A 5,000-nucleotide genomic window follows, 5' to 3' on the forward strand; every position below is an offset into this window, starting at 1 on the left:
AATGCAAACCTGATGTGAAAGAAATATCCTACCCCGGACTTGCTTCCCTTGCAGAAAGCTGTCCATCCAGGTCTCAGCCCACTTCTTAGTAAATGCCCTTTTGACCTACTTACTCAGCCCCGAGGAAAGTGCAGTTCATTCAGCCAATGGCTAGATCATCTCCTGTCCTGATGGGATGCGATCATGCGGGACAGCATTTTGCGTGGCTATAGATGCTTAGCCTGAACATAGGTGGTGTTATGGTCCCAGTGTTGATCCTGAGCAAGGAAGAAGGATGGAATTGCAACAAGTAAATTAGCATTCTTACAGGAATGCCGACATTGGATAGTAAAGCTTGAGGATAGATGCTATTCTGGCAGCTAAATGACACCATCCCCCGTGCCTGCCGAAGGGCGTGGTCATCCTTCACTGGAAGTGGAAATGGGATGGCAGAGACAACAGTGCAACCACTGCTCGGATATATTGGAGACCACCTATTGAGGCACCAGGGATCGGACGAATTCTGAGACACACTTACTAAATGCACAAATCAACTTGAGTCACTGTAGGATGCCACCAGGAGTTCGGTCGTGGGCTACTTGCATCCTACAACGACTTCAAGGAGTCCAACTCAAAGTATCACAAATTGCTCTGGGAAATCCTCTGACTCAAAATTGCAACTAAGGTTATTGAATAACAAATCTATATACAGATATTGAACGGCCTGTAAAAAGGGGAGATAAAGCTTCGTTCTTGTGAATTCACTTCTGAACATTTGCATACACACTGTACTGGGTAGAACTGCTGTCCAAAGACTGTGTGACGAGACTGGGTAATAGTAAAACTATAGATATGGGTTTGCAAATGCTGCTGCTATTCTGGCTGTCTCTGGAGGTCCTAGTGGCCACTCGCAATGCATTTAACACTTACTGGACCAAGACAAAGATCCAGGAGTGAAATATGTCATAGAAGAATCTGCCCATTAGATAGGAACTTATGGCGAGGAGCTTTATATGCCATGATGATGTATATTAAACAAGGTTGTTGAACCAGAACTTCAACAGACATATTGACCTAGACACATGAGTCAATGCCTCTCTTGATAGCGGGTATGTGATCTTGGAAATCCCACGTTTTGAATATACTGATATTGCCAGTTTTACTGTATGTTAGCAAAACCTGGACTCTGTCTTATGCTTGGGAGTCGTGTGGAGATATTATTTTTGCAGAAGATCCCTCGCATCAATCGCAGAGGACATTTGGTAACACCGTGGCCCACCTCCGCGCCTGCATTGTCAACAGCCAACTCAGGCTTTGCAGATACTTGGCTCCATTCCCTGAGGACGCGCTTGCTCATCAGTTTCTATTCCTGAGACAGTCCTTGGCGGAGAAAGCCTGTGGCCTGTCGTTGCTTTGCCAGATTAATCAAACGTGTTGCAGGGAAGTTGAGGCATGCCAGGTCCCTGCATAGCGGATTGCCTTGGGACTATAAGTGAAGGGTTGATGTGGCAATGTGCCTTCCGCGGCGGTGCTTCCCATTGATGACTTGACTAGTATTTGTAATCCCAATCAACAAAAGTGATGCTGATAGATGCTTTGACTGTACACCTGTTAGATGGTGATTTAAGATATGCGCGCGCAAGGCTGTGTGTGTGTGATAAACAAGTCAGAGAGAACCGAACAACATTAATTTTGAGAAGATAAAGATTTTACTGCTGAATTTAGGAAAAAGAGAAATCGTAAAAAAAACGATTACGTAATAAAAAACCATCTGACGCTAATCATAATAGAAATAATTTTTAATTCTGCTAATGATCCCCCCAAATAGTAAATGATTATACCGCTAGAAAGAAAGAAATTAATATAAATAAATTGCTTTCATGACTAAAATGAAAACCTCCCAAACCAGCTTATTTAACTAAGATTTTTTCTAAAGATTCTACCACACTGGAAAAGTCAATAAATATCCTAGGAAACCCATATTCTAGGATACACCGCTCTGGTAATGAATACATTGATCCTAAATCCGCGTTGATCCAGTCAAGTGATCTCTGGGCCAAGGGCAATCCACCCATAAATTCCCATCGTATTTAATCAGAATCCATTCCCATATTCCTGCTGAAAAAAACTAATTGATCTTCTCTGAGACAAGAGAGCTTCACGATGACATAAAATCTTGATGTACGTATAATCTGAATGAAAGCAAGCTAAAAATGACATGATAATGGACTTTATAAGTGTAATAATAAGTTTACGATAACAGCGATTATGATGTTTTGATAATTAAAAAAGGCGAGACGCTGGAATAGACATGGTAATTCCCAATAGAATAAGTGATATAACGAAACTCTTAAATAGACATAAAATAAAAATCGTGAATATGATGATAAATATAATGGTATAAATAAAACAATAATAAATAATGATAGAGATGATATGATACCAGAAATATCGACATTGATACAGTACTAGAAATAGCAAAAAATATTGTTCTTTTAATTGCAATAATGACCAGAAAACGATAATAATGGAATGGAGGAAACAGAAGAAGAAAATAGAAACGGTGTAAAAAACAAAAACAAAAACAGGTTTCTGAAAGAGTAATATTTTGGTTGTCTCGCATCCTGCTTACATGACAGCTGATATGTGTTAGTCATGTAATCTTCTGTCCTGCAATTTTACAGCGTGCACGATATCCCTCTCTGAATGTCTCTGGGGGAGCGCATCGTTATGTGTAGGAGATGAGGGCGGAGGGATGTAGTGTTAGAATACTCACTCTTTCTCTCTCTCTCTCTCTCTCTCTCTCTCTCTCTCTCTCTCTCTCTCTCCCTCTCTCTCTCTCTCTCTCTCTCTCTCTCTCTCTCTCTCTCTCTCTCTCTTCTCTCTTTCTCTTTATCTCTCTCTCGCTCTCTTTCTTTCTCTCTCTCTCTCTCTCTCTCTCTCTCTCTCTCTCTCTCTCTCTCTCTCTCTCTCTCTCTCTCTCTCTCTCTCTCTCTCTCTCTCTCTCTCTCTCTCTCTCTCTCTCTCTCTCTCTCTCTCTCTCTCTCTCTCTTTCTCTCTTCTCTATATATCTCTCTCTCTCTTTCTATCTCTCTCTCTTCTCTCTCTCTCTCTCTCTCTCTCTCTCTCTCTCTCTCTCTCTCTCTCTCTCTCTCTCTCTCTCTCTCTCTCTCTCTCTCTCTCTCTCTTCTTCTTTCTTTCTCTCTCTCTCTCTCTCTCTCTCTCTCTCTCTCTCTCTCTCTCTCTCTCTCTCTCTCTCTCTCTCTCTCTCTCTCTCTCTCACTCTCTGTCTCTCTTTCTCTCTCTATCTCTCTCTCTCTCTCTCTCTCTCTCTCTCTCTCTCTCTCTCTCTCTCTCTCTCTCTCTCTCTCTCTCTCTCTCTCTCTCTCTCTCTATATATATATATATATATATATATATATATATATATATATATATATATATATATATATATACAAACATGCACATTCATATGCACGCACGCACGCACATGCACGCACGCACGCACATACGCACGCACGCACGCACCACGCACGCACGCACGCACGCACACACACACACACACACACACACACACACACACACACACACACACACACACACACACACACACACACACACACACTCACACTCACACACACACACACACTCACACACACACGCACACACACAGCGAACACACACACACACACACACACACACACACACACACACACACACACACACACACACACACACACACACACACACACACACACACACACACATACACATACATATGTGCACGTACATGTACACGTACACACACACGTAATGCCTATCCGATGATATAACAGATAAACAAAACTGCTTATTTGCAGCAAAAACTACGTTACACGCACGGAAAATCCGAATAGTGCTGCACAAACCCTTTTATTAACCCATCACATAAATGATATGTTATCTAATCGTATGAATATGCATGTATATGAATTACACAAAGCCATGATCAAGGTGACATCCGAGGCTGTTAAATCTAACAGCATCACCCGAAGCGATCGTGCAAACAAATGTTGCTTCGTTGCATGCATACCTAAAGCTTGTTATTTAACAAACGTCTTATCCTTTGCCACAATAGGAGTCTTTGCTTGTGTCATTTATCCTTTATTTTATTCATCCTATCCATGATTCTTCTCTTGATATTTGCAAGTTGTATATACAGAGCAGAGGATTTGAATAACTCCGAAACAGGTATTTGCACACGCACACACATAAACACACACACATAAACACACACATATAAACACACACAGCTCAGTTTCAACATAACACAATGTAAGGAAACACAACAAGAAACATAACACAGCAAAAGACACAACACAGCACAGGAAAACACTAACAGAAAACATAGTACAACCCAATACACACAAAAATGTATATAGAAGAAATGATAGAGTGATATATAGATTATATATGTGTGATATACGGATTCATTCAACGAAAGAGAGATAAACAGACCGACATAAGGCAGGTAAAATGCTTGTTTGAATCGCGGTGCATAATACATACTTGAACTAATTGTACAGGTCAATTATAATCCATGGCCACGAGAAAGTCGCTCTTTATTTATTTATTTTCATTATCATAACATCTTTTTTCTGTTTATTTATTATTTATTTATTTATTTATTTATTGTAGTGGGTTTTGACAGATATCCATTTGATTCTCGTGTATATAGTAATAGCCAAACATTTAGCGTTTTTTATTTGAGGTATGGATAATGCTATATTGTAGGTAATTATCGTTCCTAAGTAAGTTATGAAATAGTGGATCCTGGCTATTATCTATCTGCCAACCTCGTCCTAGATATAAAAGAATAGGAATGATAATATAAAAAAAATATATATAACACGCGTCACATTCTTTTATGTACGTTATTAACCTGTTTATCTGTTTATCAGCTTTTCAATTTTTTTGACGTTCATATTATTACATCTGTGGTTTCTGTCTAACCTCTCTGCTGTATTTCCTTTCAGCGAAAT

At 39.9% G+C, this 5,000-nt stretch overlaps 1 protein-coding gene across 1 annotated transcript in view; it reads left to right on the plus strand.

Annotated features, from left to right (window-relative positions):
- The window catches only part of LOC113815696 (CD109 antigen), a 92,940-nt gene that overhangs the window by 7,187 nt on the left and 80,753 nt on the right, over positions 1–5,000 (plus strand). Inside the window, exon 2 of the mRNA XM_070123604.1 lies at positions 4,995–5,000. This exon is cut by the window's right edge and continues 452 nt beyond it. The gene's annotated coding sequence lies outside the window, so the exon portion shown is untranslated. The remainder of the gene's footprint in view (positions 1–4,994) is intronic.

This window comes from Penaeus vannamei, chromosome 7 (genome assembly GCF_042767895.1).
Source record: "Penaeus vannamei isolate JL-2024 chromosome 7, ASM4276789v1, whole genome shotgun sequence".
Lineage (NCBI taxonomy): Eukaryota > Metazoa > Arthropoda > Malacostraca > Decapoda > Penaeidae > Penaeus > Penaeus vannamei.